Raw genomic sequence first — 16,529 nt, forward strand, 5'->3', positions numbered from 1 at the left:
TCTTGGATATCTATTGTGCTTATCATCAACATAATGAGCATAGTACTTCAGATTGCATTGAGCTAAAACATAAAATCCAAGATCTTATTGATAATGGAATTATTGGAACCTCTAGTGACTGATGTGTTGAGGATACTTCTCTTGAGCAAGATTACGTTGATGAACCTATGTCTAGTAGTGGCTCCATTATATCTTCCACTTCTTCCAAAACTCATGCATCTCCCAACACTTCAAATCTTTCCAACATGCCTCTATCAAATAAAGAACCTAATGCTTTCCACATTGACTACGTGTATCCTCAAGGGCTACCTCTAAAAGAAACTCAAGCTAACCTTCACTTGGCTACAAACCTTTTCCATGCTACTAATCCTAAACATCCTCAACCTTCATGCGCTACTATGCCTAATCCAAACACTACTACATTCACTCTTCATTGTCCCTTGTCCTTGGAAGTGGCTCCATGTCAAGAGGACTCTCAAAAAGAAAAAGATATAAATGTCAAGAAAGATCAAGATCAAGCACCCTTTCATCTCTTTCAAGATTTTTCCCCTCCATATCCTATATCTTGTCTACCTCCTAAGTATGATGAAGATACCACTTCCATTATCTCCCTTGAGCTTACTGAAAATTATGAGAAAAGTTCTCTTTATATGCTATCTAAGGCTACTTGTCAAGATCAAAGCATCCCCTCATGTTCTACTTCTCCATATCCACTTCAAAATTGTGCTCAAGCTTCAAGTGCTCCTATTAAAAATGTTGCTCCTGTCAAAGCTACTCATGAGTCTATTGATGGCTTTGACCACGTTGCTCACTCTAAAGATGTTGATGTCCCTTTTCACTATCCATTTGCATCTTCTAAATCTATCCTTGGTCCTTATCCATCTAAGCTAAAGCATTCAAACCTTCCATCCATATTGGGGCCTTATGTTCCTGCATCTCCTACATTCTCTCCTAGCTCTCCTATAATACCTCAAGATCAACAAAGACACTCATCCTTGATGACTTTTCACCCCTCTATACATCTAAACCAATCCTATCATCCTTATTCATCCACAAATCCAAAGTCCTTTGGAAGTGAGAATAAACATAAGAATCCATTGAAAAAGAAAGATCACTATGTCCCATCTAATCGACATGTGAATGCTAAGAAGGAGAATGCACAAAAGAGACCGCAAAGGTCCACTACTCAAAGAGCTAAACCAAAGAAAATATGGGTTCCTAAATCCATCATTATACAAATGCACTCTCAAGCACCCAAAGAACGAGGAAAATCTAAAGCTATGTGGATTCCCAAGTCTCTTTTAAGAGACTTGAATATTGAAAATACTTCAAAGTTGACATTCAAGCTTCCAAAGGCTTCCATTCCATCTTCTTCCAAAAATCTTCCTAAAAATATTCCAAAGCCTTCCACTTGACTTTTTTCCAAATCTCTTCTACCAGCTCATAAATCTAAATCTCAAGCTATTTCATCCATGATTCCTCCATCATTCCAATACCCTTCAAGGTGTGTAGCAATGTTGATCTTGTACAATATTTCAACTACCCTCATGAAATCCTCTAAAGCTTACACTAACTTTCTATACATGAACTATTATCTTCCATATACTCTTCCTACTACCATTTCTCTTTCATCACCCTATCAACATCTTTGAGCATATCTTTCTATGGTCTTGGCTTATCATGGCTTATCTTTCCTATAGGAGCACTATCTAAATTCAAAAAGCTTGAGCTCTTTCTAAAAATTCAAAAAAAAAAAAATTTAAAAAAAATTGAAAAAAAATGAAAAAAAAAAAATGAAAATGTGCCTTGGTGAAAACTACTTCTTGTGGCACCTTGGTAGCAAAAGTAAAGAGAAATAAATGCATCCTATTGTGAAAACCACTTCTTGTGGAACCTTGGATAAGTACCATGATGAAAACCTGGCAAACATGTGTCATGCGTAATTCTTCCATCATCCATCTATCCCCTCTTCTCTCTTTGATCTTGACAATGTTAAGCTATCTTTGCATATTGGCTATCTTATCCACGAGATTTTCTATTGTGCTCTTCGATTCACTCATAGCATCTATCTTGAGCTTTATTCTCATTTCTCTATCGCATCCCTATCCTATCTAGTTGACCCCTTGGTCTTGATCATAATAAATGAAACATGGTTCTCATAGGTCTCTTGACATGGCTACTCTTTTGGACTACACACTTCATGCTATCTCACTTGTTGGCTTCATTGCTTATCCTACATGCTATCTTTCTCATTACTTCCATTGCTTATCCAAAATATGCTTCATATGACTATTTCACCTCTTTCCCTAGCTTGGGTACTCTTGAGGAGTCAGTCCTTGAGGATCACTTTCACTTGCTTCATACTCTTTTTTCATCCATCTTTGCTTATCCACTGGCTCATTGCTCCATCATATCCTATACCTTGCTAGACATTGGGAGAAAATGATGTGATCTTGCTTGAGAACTAGTGATATCTAAAACCTTCTAAAAAATTCCAAAAAAAATCATATATGATCCTGAAAAAAATCTTAAAAACTAGAGAATGTCCTGAAAAAATGATCAACTTAGTAAAAACCTAGCAATAAGTGCTTTGATGTGTTACCAAAAAAATTCAAAAATACAAAAATACAAAAAAAATTGAAAAAAGTCTTGTAAAAAAAATCTGTCAAGTGGTGAAAACCTAGAAACAGGCACTACTTGAAACCCTTGCACCTATGTCTATCAATCTCAATCACCTACTTTGCTACACATTTCCTAGCTTGGAATTGTTTCTTGTCCTCATCTTGGGGGCATAGCTACTTAGCCTATTGAGGTATTCTTGTGCATTTGGGTTTCTTTGACAACTCACAAAATGGTGTTTCTCAACACTTCTCCCACTTTGACATCAAGTGTTTTTCAACACTTTTCAGATAGTTTACCTATGGTCTCCAATGTCGTCATATTTCTCACTATCAAAATCAAGTCTTGAAGAAATGGCCAAGTGACTTGCACACACGCACTTTAACACTTAAACGACTGAGCTATGCTGATCTTTATCTACTTTGTGTGTTGTCTATGATGATTTCCTTGCCATGTGTTCCCTCCCTAATAGTCTTTCAAGGATGTCATTGACTAGAAGACTGGGGGCATGGGACATATTTTATTGATTTCTACTTGTGGGTATACTTTGTTTGTCTATAGTGTTGTAAGCATTTATGCTTGATCTATTCAACATTTTGACTTACAAATGTATCATCCTTGACTATTTTGCAAGACTGCACTTATGGTTTATCCTGGTGCTTATGCCTTGATATAGGTGTAATCTTGCTAAATTAAACTTAAGGAATCTAATCACGTAGTTATCTTGACTTACATGTCTTTGATGCTTAGATTGGATTTCCACATACCTATCTAATATCGATCATATTCATATCCTCATAGTTATACTAGTTATGGTTGTATGATCTCATGATGTCCCTAATAAATGCTCAATGATGAAATTTAGAGTCTAAATGTTATGCACTTCTTGCTGGTAAACCACTTTTCACATTACCTTGCATTTTAGGTTCATTTTCTAGCTTAGTCTTGCATTCTTGCATATGGTGAGAGCTCTCTCTTCATCTTTTTGTGGACATATCAGCTAACTCCTTTCATATATTTCTTTACTTTCTTCTTGTTCATGTCTTTTCACCTTCTTAATCTTTCGATTCATCTCTTTTCTATCTTATCATAACATTATATAAAGTTTTGACCTCTTAAATAATTTCAACATCCTAGATTCATTTTCGGGATCGAAATCCAAATTTGAGTTCATCCTGATGGTCAAAATTGTCTTTTAAAATTCTACTTTCTTCTGAGTAGTTAGCTGACCTTTTGAGGTCTAATCTCTGAATCATCACTGGGGCATCTTTATTTCTTCATTTCTTCATCATTTCCATACTTCATATCTACTTCAATTCACTATTTCATGTCTAAAATCACCTTTCTACTCATTTCAACCTAATTTTTATGCTATATCCTTCAAGGTCAACTCTAGTCAAATTGGGGCATTTTATCAGTTTCTTATAGTCATTCTTGGGTTCTAATAATCTATCTATCATCTTAGACATTGCTATATTGCTATATTGGGCAGTGGTAGATATAGATGTATGATTCCGAAGAGTGAAATGCAGAAATAGATAGCAAGTCCTGAATGTACAGCCTGATAGTGGTAGTACTGAACACTAGGAAAAGATGATGTCAGAATTCAAGAAGAATGCTAACACTTAGCAAATTAGATAGATTGAGAACAAGTGAGAAGATCAAAAAAATGCTCCAAAGAAATAGATAGCTGTAACAATCAGCAATAGAGTATTTCTGCCCCCTCGGGATCGAAATTGAAATGAGGTAAGGGGATGCAAAAACTGGTTGGACATGAGAATATTAGAATAGAGCAATGTCCAAGATGACAGATAGATGATTAGAACCCAAGAATGACTATAAGAAACTGATAAAATGCCCCAGTTTGACTAGAGTTGACCTTGAAGGATATAGCATAAAAATTAGGTCAAAATGAGCAGAAAGGTGATTTTATACATGAAATAGTGAATTTAAGTAGATATGAAGTATGGAAATGATGAAGACATGAAGAAATGAAGATTCCCCAACGATTATTTAGAGATTAGACCTCAAAAGGTTAGCTAACTGCTCAGAAGAAAGTAGAATTTTAAAAGACAATTTTGACCATCAAGATGAACTCGAATTTGAATTTCGATCTCGAAAATGAATCTAGGATGTTGAAATTATTTAAAAGGTCAAAACTTTATATAATGTGATGATAAGATAGAAAAGAGATGAAGTGAAAGATTAAGAAGGTGAAAAGACATGAACAAGAAGAAAGTAAAGAAATATATGAAAGGAGTTAGCCGATATGTCTGTGAAAAGATGAAGAGAGAGCTCTCCCCATATGCAAGAATGCAAGACTAAGCTAGAAAATGAACCTAAAATGCAAGCTAATATGCAAAGTGGTTTACCAGCAAGAAGTGCATAACATTTAGACTCTTAATTTCATAATTGAGCATTTATTAGGGACATCATGAGATCATACAACCATCACTAGTATAACTATGAGGATATGAATATGATCAATATTAGATAGGTATGTGGAAATCCAATCTAAGCATTAGAGACACGTAAGTCAAGATAACTACATGATTAGATTCCCTAAGTTTAATTTAGCAAGATTACACCTGTATCAAGGCATAAGCACCAGGATTAACCCTGAGTGTGGTCTTGCAAAACAGTCAAGGATGATACATTTGTAAGTCAACGTGTTGAATAGGACAAGCATGAATGCTTACAACACTATAGACAAACAAAGTATACCCATAAGCAGAAATCAAGAAGACATGCCCCATGCCCCCAGTCTTCTAGTCAATGACATCCTTGAAAGACTATTAGAGAGGGAACACATGGCAAAGAAATCATCATAGATAGCACACAAATTAGATAAATGTCAGCATAGCTCAGTCATTTAAGTGTTAAAGTGTGTGTGTGTAAGTCACTTGGCCATTTCTTCCAGACTTGATTCTGATAGTGAGAAATATCGCAACATCGGAGACCGTAGGTAAACTATCTGTAAAGTGTTGAAAAACACTTGATGTCAAAGTGGGGGAAGTGTTGAGAAACACTATTTTGTGAGTTGTCAAAGAAACCCTAATGCACAAGAATACCTCAATAGGCTAAGAAGTTGTGCCCCCAAGATGAGGACAGGAAACAATTCCAAGCTAGGAAATGTGTAGCGAAGTGGATGATTGAGTTTGATAGACATAGGTGCAAGGGTTTCAAGTAGTGCCTATTTCCAGATTTTCACCACTTGACAGATTTTTTTAGGACTTTTTCCAATTTTTTTTTGGTGATACATCAAAGCAGATATTGCTAGGTTTTCACTAAGAAGATCTTTTTTTTAAGGACATTTTCTAATTTTTAGGATTTTTTTAGCATCATATATGATTTTTTGGATTTTTTAGAATAATTTAGATATCACTAGTTCTCAAGCAAGATCACATCATTTTCTCCCAATGTCTAGCAAGGTATAGGATATGATGGAGCAACGAGCCAGTGGATAAGCAAAGATGGATGAAGAAAGAGTATGAAGCAAGTGAAAGTGATCCTCAAGGATTCACTCCTCAAGAGTACCCAAGCTAGGGAAAGATAGCCATATAAAGTAGGTTTTGGATAAGCAATGGAAGAAATTAGCAAGATAGCATGTAGGATAAGCAATGAAGCCAACAAGTGAGATAGCATGAAGTGTGTAGTCCAAAAGAGTAGCCATGTCAAGAGACCTATGAGAACCATGTTTCATTTATTATGATCAAGACCAAGGGGTCAACTAGATAGTATAGAAATGGGATAGAGCAATAAGAATAAAGCTCAAGATAGAGGCTATGAGTGAATGGGAGAGCACAATAGAAAATCTGGTGGATAAGATAGCCAATATGCAAAGATAGCTCAACATTGTCAAGATCAAAGAGAGAAGAGGGGATAGATGGATGATGGAAGAATTACACATGATGCCTATTTACTAGTTTTTCATCATGGTACTTATCCAAGGTGCCACAAGACGTATTTTTCACCATAGCATGGATTTATTTCTCTTTACTTTTGCTACCAAGGTGCCACAAGAAGTGGTTTTTACCAAGGCACATTTTCAATTTTTTTTTTTTTTTTTTTGAATTTTTAGAAAGAGCTCAAGCTTTTTGAATTTAGATAGTGCTCCTATAGGAAAGATAAGCCATGATAAGCCAAGACCATAGAAAGGTATGGTCAAAGATGTTGATAGGGTGATGAAAGAGAAATGGTAGTAGGAAGAGTATATGGAGGATAAGGGTTCATGTATAGAAAGGAGGTGTTAAATTTAGAGGATTTCATGTAGGTAGCTAAAATATTGGACAAGATCAACATTGACACACACCTTGAAGGATATTGGAACAATGGAGGAATCATGGATGAAATAGCTTGAGATTTAGATGTATGAGGTGGTAGAAAAGATTTGGAAAAAAGTGGAGTGGAAGGCTTTGGAATATTTTTAGGAAGATTTTTGGAAGAAGATGGAATGGAAACCTTTGGAAGCTTGAATGTCAACTTTGAAGTATTTTCAATGTTCAAGTCTTCCAAAAGAGACTTGGGAATCCATATAGCTTTAGATTTTCCTTTGGATAATTCAAAACACATTTCTTCAATAATGGGTTTAGCAACCCATATTTTCTTTTATTTAGCTCTCTTAACAGTGGACCTTTGCGGTCTCTTTTGTGCATTCTCCTTCTTAGCATTCACATGTCAATTAGATGGGACATAGTGATCTTCATTTTTCAATGGATTCTTATGTTTATTCTCACTTCCAAATGACTAGGGATTTGTGGATGAATAAGGCTGATATGACTGGTTTAGATGTATAGATGGGTGAAAAGTCATCAAGGATGAGCGTCTTTGTTGATCTTGAGGTAATATAGGAGAGCTAGGGAATGAGCTATGAGTGAATGTAGGAGATGGAGGAACATAAGGCTCCAATATGGATGGAAGGTTTGAATGCTTTAGCTTAGATGTATAAGGACCAAGGATAGATTTAGAAGATGCAAAGGGATAGTGGGAAGGGATATCAACATCTTTAGAGTGAGCAACATGGTCAAAGCCATCAATAGACTCATGAGTACCTTTGATAGGAACAACATTTTTAATACGAGCACTTGAAGCTTGAGGAAAATTTTGAAGTGGATATGGAGAAGTAGAACATGAGGGGACACTTTGATCTTGACAAGTAGCTTTGGATAGCATATGAAGAGAACTTTTCTCATAATTTTCAGTAAGCTCAAGGGAGATAATGGAAGTGGTATCTTCATCATACTTGGGGGGTGGACAAGATATAGGATATGGAGGGGAAAAATCTTGAAAGAGATGAAAAGGTGTTTGATCTTGATCTTTCTTGACATTTATAGCTTTTTCTTTTTGAGATTCCTCTTGACATGGAGCCACTTCTAAGGACAAGGGAGAATGAAGAGTGAATGGAGTAGTGCTTGGATTAGGCATAGCATTGCATGAAGGTTGAGGATGTTTAGGATTAGTAGCAAGGAAAAGATTTGCACCCAAGTGAAGGTTAGCTTGAGCTTCTTTTAGAGGTAGCCCTTGAGGATACACATAGTCAATGTGGAAAGCATTAGGTTCTTTATTTGATGGAGGCATGTTGGAAAGCTTTGAAATGTTGGGAGATGCACGAGTGTTGGAAGAAGTGGAAGATGTAATAGAGCCACTACTAGACATAGGTTCATCAACGTAATCTTACTCAAGAAAAGTATCCTCATCGCATGAATCATTAGAGGTATCAATAATTCCATTATCAATAAGATCTTGGATATTATGTTTTAGCTCAATGCAATCTAAAGTACTATGCTCATTATGTTGATGATAAGCACAATAGATATCCAAGAATGGGTTTCCATATGAGCTAGACTTTGGTAACATGATGATCTTATTGCTAAGAAGTTTTTGCAAAGTGTCATCATAAGAATCTTCCAAGGGAGAAAAAGTTCTATTAGAAGTATGTCCATGATCTTCTTGTTGTTTCTCAAGTGAATAGAATGCGTTCATGTCTTCTTCATTATCTTTGTCAAAGATAGGTCCATCATGAAATTTTGGCATAGCCTCAAGTGCTTGTTCTCTACAAAGGTCTTTAGATCTAGAAGATGAAGACATTTGATGTCTTGAAGTAGAGCATGTAGACCTAAAAGAAGAGGATGACCTCAAAGAAAGTTACTCACATGCATGTAAAGACCTTAAGGAAGATTCATTTAATGATTCAATCTTCTCCTCTAACCTTTTCTCAAGTTTAGACTTCATTTCTATCATGCACTTAGAGAGACGAAGGTAAGAAAGATCATTTGTCTCTTCTAGTTTTTTGTATTGCGCATATAGATATTGAAACTCTTTAGTGACATGGAGGATATCATGATCATCTAGATTTGGTTGAGGTTTGGTAGCACAAGATTTGAATTCCATAGTGGTAGATGCAAAGCCAAGCATAAAAGAGCCTAGAAGATAACTTGATGTTGAAACTATAGGAGGTAGAGTGTTCACTTGCCAAGATAGTAGAGAGAGATTAAAGTGAATTGTCAAACAATATGTCCAAGAAACTTACGACATGAATGACTCAAGTCAATAGCTAGGCAAGATGCCCAAATAGCCAAATAGATAGAACAAGCGGGTGACAAGTGAACAACTTTCCCAACCCAAGAGTGTTGTAAAGAAATCAAGGTAACCATTTTAGCAAAAGGATAACTAGCAAGCATGCATAGACCATGAAGACAAAAAGACCAAGAGCACTAAGACCAAATAGCCACTTTGAGCATGTTTAAGCACTAGAGACATAACAAATCATAGCCAAATGATGAAACCCCCCTTAGTAAGTAACACAAAAAATGTTTGCACTTGACATTTTGACTTGGTTGACAAAGTTTGACAATAGTTGATAACATAGCAAGTTTGATGTTCAAAAGCAATTTCTTTCCAATCAAGATAGTGACACATGGAGTAGTCTTCAAACAATCAAACAAGGGACAAAGAAACCTTGCATTACAAGCATATGTGATGTCTTAAAAGAAATCTCTAGAACTATCATCATGTGTATGTTCAAAAAAATTTCATAGGTCTAGCACATTCGAGAACACATCAAGCAATATCTACCTAAAAGTCATAGTTCATTACTCAACAACTTGGCCCACACTTGATGCTCTTTTGCCTCACACCAAGTGGTTTCCCACAAGAGATATTGGCTTTGTCATGGAAGTGTCATAAGTACAACCAAGGGAACACATATGGTGAGTGTAAAATTTTGGGGTGATCCGGGTAGTCCACTAGGATTGATCCTTGCACCAAGAAGTTGAGCGGCTAAAAAAGGTAGTTACTAATTTAGGGTGTTTAGATAGGGCATCCATTCATAGTGTTCCTCTTGCTCCCAATTACGGGACACCTCACCTTGCGATGAGTAACTGATCTCACGACCACAAGAGTACCTTAAGCATTCTTGCCTAGTGATCTCCCTATGGTCGAAATCCCATAAGCGATCACACTAGGCAAAGACAAACACTATGTCTAAAAAAGTTTTGTGTCCTTGATAGCCTTGAGTTTATAGTGGGTTGGAAGAGCCAGGTAATTTTCTTGTCCCCACTTGGGTCGTTCCTCTCAGGTTGTCCGAGAGCAGGCCCTCTAAAAGATTCTAACTACACAAAGTGGATCAAATTTTGAAAGTCAAGATTTCTGGTTCACCACAAGGGTGAAGAGCATACTCTCCTATTCCAATAATTTTCTCCCAAACATGCCAAGAAGATTCAGTTACCCCTTGCTTTTGAAACCAAATGGCAAGTCAAGATTTTTGATTCACCACAAGGGTGAAGAGCATACTCTCCTATTACCAAAAGACTTCAATCACAAGTTTTGTGTGCCTATAAAAAATGAACAATTAGTCAATGCCACACATGAAAACAAAAAAGCAATAAATTTTGGTTTTTTATGCTTTGGGCAGCCCTGCAAACAATGTTAGTAGCCCTTGTGCATTTGAAGCTTTGACATGCGTTCTTTTTATGCAATGTTTCAATTTTTTTTTTTCCATAAGGATGGCAACCTGTAATCACAACTTGTTAGCACCAAAAGTTAGTATGAAATAACATAAAAATCTGCAATAAAAAGTGGTTAGTTGCCTCAAAAATCCAATTTATCTTCCAACCAAGTGCATTTAAAGAAAGTGCAAGTTAATCACAAATGCTCTCATTTTTACTCTTTGATTTTGACCTAGTCAACAAGATTGGACTTGTTTGCTATGATTTAAGATCCAAAAATGGAAATGAAAAGAATAGACCCCTACTAAAAATTAGAGAGCTTTCGAAAAATGTAAGAAATTCAAAAAAATCTCTTCATTTGTTCCCTAGAGATCGATTTTGTCAAAATAGGCCAAATTTATCAAATCGAGTTTTTCATCCTTAATACGACCTCAAAATTCAAAACACAAAGAAATAACTCCCATTAAAATTCAAAACTCTCTCCGAAAATGTAAGTTTTTCCAAAAAATGTGTTGATTTGCGATCAGAAACATCTTTTTATGAAAAATAAAGAAAAAATCATAACTCTCGAAACTCATGTCAAAATTCTCTAAAAATTGGATTGAGATGTTTTGAACACATATTTAACCTGTAAAAAAAAATTCAAAACCAAAATCTAAGTGGTTTAAAAGATATGATCAAATCTTTAAACCAATTAGATTTTTGGCCTTCAAACCAATCTACTTATGGGTTGGCCTTAAAATCCAAGTGATAATTCTACAAAAGCACTTGATTAGATCCAATATGCTATTGTAAAAAATCAAATATTAAATATAAAAGTAAATGGAGCTAGAAACTTGATTCAAGCCCCATGGTGGGCGCCAAAAATGTGTGCTAAAATGTTGTCACACTTCTATGAATCATTACATGTGAGAAAACTCAAGAATGAGCTCTCACAAATTGATCCATAGCTCTCTACTCATAGAGTGCAAGGGTTTGCAATGAAGGCCCTCAGTTTGACCTATTTTTGTGCCCATGCAAGTACACCATGAGATGAGAGATTCAAAGAGAAAAAGAAAGAATGCTAGTCTCCATGATCTTCAAATATGCATGAAAATAAGATCTAATCTATGAAAGAAAAATCTAATCTATAAATGTAAGATCTAAGCTAAAAGCCCATAAAGGGTGCAAGAGAGAAAAAGACAAGAAAATTTTTGTTTGACCTTATCACTTGCTCTTGATCTATTCACTTTGCTAGGTGCTAGAATTCTTTTTGGATCCTAACATCATCTTCCCAGTGTTCAGTACTACCGCTATCAGGTTGTGCATTCAGGACTTGCTATCTATTTCTGCATTTCACTCTTTGAAATCAGACATCTATATCTACCATTGCCTACTTGGCTTCGATTTTCTTTGACATAATGTGTTCCCAGATCGATCATGCATTAGTCAAAGAGGGGCAAATGTAATCACCTAAAAATGGTCATCTAGACTATTAGCCCCCTTTTCAACATTTTGGCTAAATTAATTTAATCATTTACATAGACCAAATTCTTAATAATCAATTTATTTGATTATAACCTATACTTTGACTATGCTATCCTAAGTTCATTATTTGATTAAAAGAACATGTCCCCTTTTAATTAAATAAAAGACCCCATTCTTCTAACTCACCTAAAGTGCACACATAAAGTCCTTTTTCTATTTTGCAATTAAAAGAAAAGACTTTGTGACTTTTGTCTTATATGACAAGTCAACTTATATTCTATTGGTTGACTTGTGTGTGCACATGGATCACTCCTCTTTTTGAATTCCATCGTTGATCATCCACCATCTTCATCTTGATCTCTATCATCCATACATATTTAAAAGGGAGAGAGCTTTCCCCCTCAATCCATCTTTTGAATATTGTTATGCTACAGATTTTGTAACAGGTTTCTTTGGAGCTTTGTGGATAACTTCTATTTCTTGTCTACATTCTCTCATACCATAGCATTTTAGCTTAGATTCATGTTGCATGTTAGTTTACCTTCTATTTTGCAATAATCTATCTCATGTAGCTTAATATTTGGATTGTAACACTCTCATCCATGCTTAGAATAGCTACACTTTTCATATTCATTCTAGCTTAATTTTTATTTGTATTGCATTCTTGAGGAACTCCTTGGGACATTTGCATTCTTGCATCTTGTCTTTGGAACCTCCTATTGCATGGTTTACTAGCAAGAAGAGTATCTCTAAGGCTCATCTAAGAGCCTTCTTATTCTTGAAATATACTCTCTTGCACTCTGTGGATAGGGAGCTCTAAGCCGGCATCCAAGCATTCCAACTCATGGAATCGTTTGGATAGAAGGGTTTAGAGTGGGACACTTTCAAGTGTACATTTTTGGCGCCCACCGTGGGGCTTGAATCAAGTTTCTAGCTCCATTTGCTTTTATTTTTCATCTTTGGTTTTTTACAGCAGCATATTAGATCTAATCAAATGCTTTTGTAGAATTATCACTTTGGCTTTAAGGCCAACCCATAAGTAAATTGGTTTGAAGGCCAAAAACTTAGTTGGTTTAAAGATTTGATCATATCTTTTAAACCGCTTGGAGTTTGATTTAGAATTTTTTTTCTCAAGTTGGGTATATGCTCAAAATGTCTCAGTCTGATTTGTAGAGCATTTTGACGTGATTTTTGGGAGTTATGAGTTTTTCTTTATTTTTCATAAAAAACCATTTTTGATCGCAAATCAAAAAAAAAAATTTTAAAACTTACATTTTCAGAAAGGTTTTTTCAATTCTAATGGAGGTTCTTTCTTTGTGTTTTCAATTTTGAGATCGTATTAAAGATCAAAAACTCGATTTGATAAATTTGGCCTATTTTGACAAAATTGATCTCTAGAGCGCAAATGAAGCGATTTTTTAAAATTTCTTGCATTTTTAGAAAGCTCTCTGATTTTTAATGGGGGTCTTTTGTTTTCATTTTCTTTTTTGGATAAAAAATCATAGTAAACAAGTCCAATCTTGTTGACTAGGTCAAAACCAAAGAGTAAAAATGAGAGCATTTGTGATTAACTTGCACTTTCTTTGCATGCACTTGGTTGGAAGATAAATTGGATTTTTGAGGCAACTCACCACTTTTTATTGTAGATTTTTATGTTATTTCATACTAAATTTTGGTGCTAAAAAGTTGTGATTACAGGTTGCCATCCTTATGAAAAAAAAAATTGAAACATTGCATAAAAAGAACGCATGTCAAAGCTTCAAATGCGCAAGGGCTACTAACATTGTTTGCAGGGCTGCCCAAAGCATAAAAACCCAAAATTTCTTGCTTTTTTGTTTTCATGTGTGGCATTGACTAATTGTTCATTTTTCATACGCACATAAAACTTGTGATTGGAGTCTTTTGGTAATAGGAGAGTATGCTCTTCACCCTTGTGGTGAATCAGAAATCTTGACTTGCCATTTGGTTTCAAAAGCAAGGGGTAACTAAATCTTCTTGGCATGTTTGGGAGAAAATGATTGGAATAGGAGAGTATGCTCTTCACCCTTGTGGTGAACCAGAAATCTTGACTTTCAAAATTTGATCCACTTTGTGTAGTTAGAATCCTTTAGAGGGCCTGCTCTTGGACAACCTGAGAGGAACGACCCAAGTGGTGACAAGCCAATTACCTGGCTCTTCCAACCCACTATAAACTCAAGAATACCAAGGACACCAAACTTTGGTAGATGTAGTGTTTGTCTTCACCTAGTGTGATTGCTTATGGGATTTCGACCATAGGGAGATCACTAGGCAAGAATTCTTAAGGTACTCTTGTGATCACGAGATCCATTACTCATCGCAAGGTGAGGTGTCTCATAATTGGGAGCAAGAGGAACACTATGAATGGATGCCCTATCTAAACACCCTAAGTTAGTAACTACCTTTTTTAGCCGCTCAACTTCTTGGTGCAAGGATCAATCCTAGTGGATTACCCGAATCACCCCAAGATTTTACACTCACCATCTGTGTTTTCTTGGTTATGCTTATGGCATTTCCATGACAAATCCAATATCTCTTGTGAGAAACCACTTGGTGTGAGGCAAAGGAGCATCAAGCGTAGGCCAAGTTGTTGAGTAATGAACCATGTCCTTTAGGTAGATATTGCTTTATGTGTTCTCAAATGTGGTATACCTGTGAAAATCTTTTGAACATACACATGACGATAGTTCTAGGGAATTCTTTTGAGACGTCACATATGCTTGTATCATGAAAGGTTTCTTTGTCCCTTTCTTGATTGTTTGAAGAATACTCCATGTGTCACTATCTTGCTTGGAAAGAAATTGCTTTTTAAACATCAAATTTTCTATGCTATCAATTATTGTCAAACTTTGTCAACCAAGTCAAAACATCAAATGCAAACATTTTCTTGTGTTGCTTGCTAAGGGGATTCTCATCATTTGATTTTTCTTTTCTATGTCTCTAGTTCTTGAACATGCTTAAAGTGAATTTTTTGTCTTAGTGCTCTTGGTCTTTTTTTCTTCATGGTCTATGTTTTCTTGCTAGTTATCCTTTTGCTGAAATGGTTTCCTTGATTTCTTGACTACACTCTTGGGTTGGAGAGTTGTTCACTTGTCACCCTGATTGCTCTATCTATTTGGCTATTTGGGCATCTTTTTTAGCTATTGACTTGAGTCATTCATGTTGTAAGTTTCTTGGACATATTGTTTGACAAGTCGCTTTAATCTCTCTCTACTACCTTGGCAAGTGAACACTCTACCTCCTATAGTTTCAACATCAAGTTATCTTCTAGACTATTTTATGCTTGGCTTTGCATCTAAAACTATGGGATCTAAACCTTGTGCTACCAAACTTCAACCGAATCTAGATGATCATGATATCCTCCATATCACTAAAGAGTTTCAAGATCTATATGTGCAATACAAAGAACTAGAAGAGACAAATGATCTTTCTTATCTTCGTCTCTCTAAGCGCATGATGGAAATGAAGTCTAAATTTGAGAAAAGGTTAGAGGAAAAGATTTCATCATTACATGAATCTTCTTTAAGGTCTTTACATGCATGTGAGTCACCTTCTTTGAGGTCATCCTCTTCTTCTAGGTCTACATGCTCTACTTCAAGACATCAAATGTCTTCATCTTCTAGATCTAAAGACCTCGTTAGAGATAAAAAAAAGTGATACCTCCTTTGAGCCTATGCTAAAATTTCATGATGGACCTATCTTTGACCAAGCTAATGATGAAGATATGGATGCATACCATTCACTTGAGAAACAACAAAAGGACTCTAGACATGCTTCTAATAGAAATTTTGCTCCCTTGGAAGATTCTTATGATGACACTTTGCAAAAACTTCTTGGCAATAAGATCATCATGTTACCTAATTCTAGCTCATATGGAAATCCATTCTTGGATATCTATTGTTCTTATCATCAACATAATGAGCATAGTACTTCAGATTGCATTGAGCTAAAATATAAAATCCAAGATCTTATTGATAATGGAATTATTGATACCTCTAATGATTCATGCGATGAGGATACTTTTCTTGAGCAAGATTACATTAATGAACCTATGTCTAGTAGTGGCTCCATTACATCTTCCACTTCTTCCAACACTCATGCATCTCCCAACACTTCAAATCTTTCCACCATGCCTCCATCAAATAAAGAACCTAATGCTTTCCGTATAGAATATGTGTATCCTCAAGAGCTATCTCTAAAAGAAACTCAAGCTAACCTTCACTTGGTTGCAAACCTTTTCCATGCTACTAATCCTAAACATCCTCAACCTTCATGCACTACTATGCCTAATCCAAGCACTACTCCATTCACTCTTAATTCTCCCTTGTCCTTAGAAGTGGCTCCTTGTCCTTAGAAGAGGACTCTCAAAAAGAAAAAGCTATAAATGTCAAGAAAGATCAAGATCAAGCACCCTTTCATCTCTTTCAAGATTTTTCCCCTTCATATCCTATATCTTGTCCACCTCCTAAATATGATGAA

Source organism: Cupressus sempervirens, chromosome 4, assembly GCF_028749045.1.
Source record: "Cupressus sempervirens isolate cs-2001-9-10 chromosome 4, ASM2874904v1, whole genome shotgun sequence".
Lineage (NCBI taxonomy): Eukaryota > Viridiplantae > Streptophyta > Pinopsida > Cupressales > Cupressaceae > Cupressus > Cupressus sempervirens.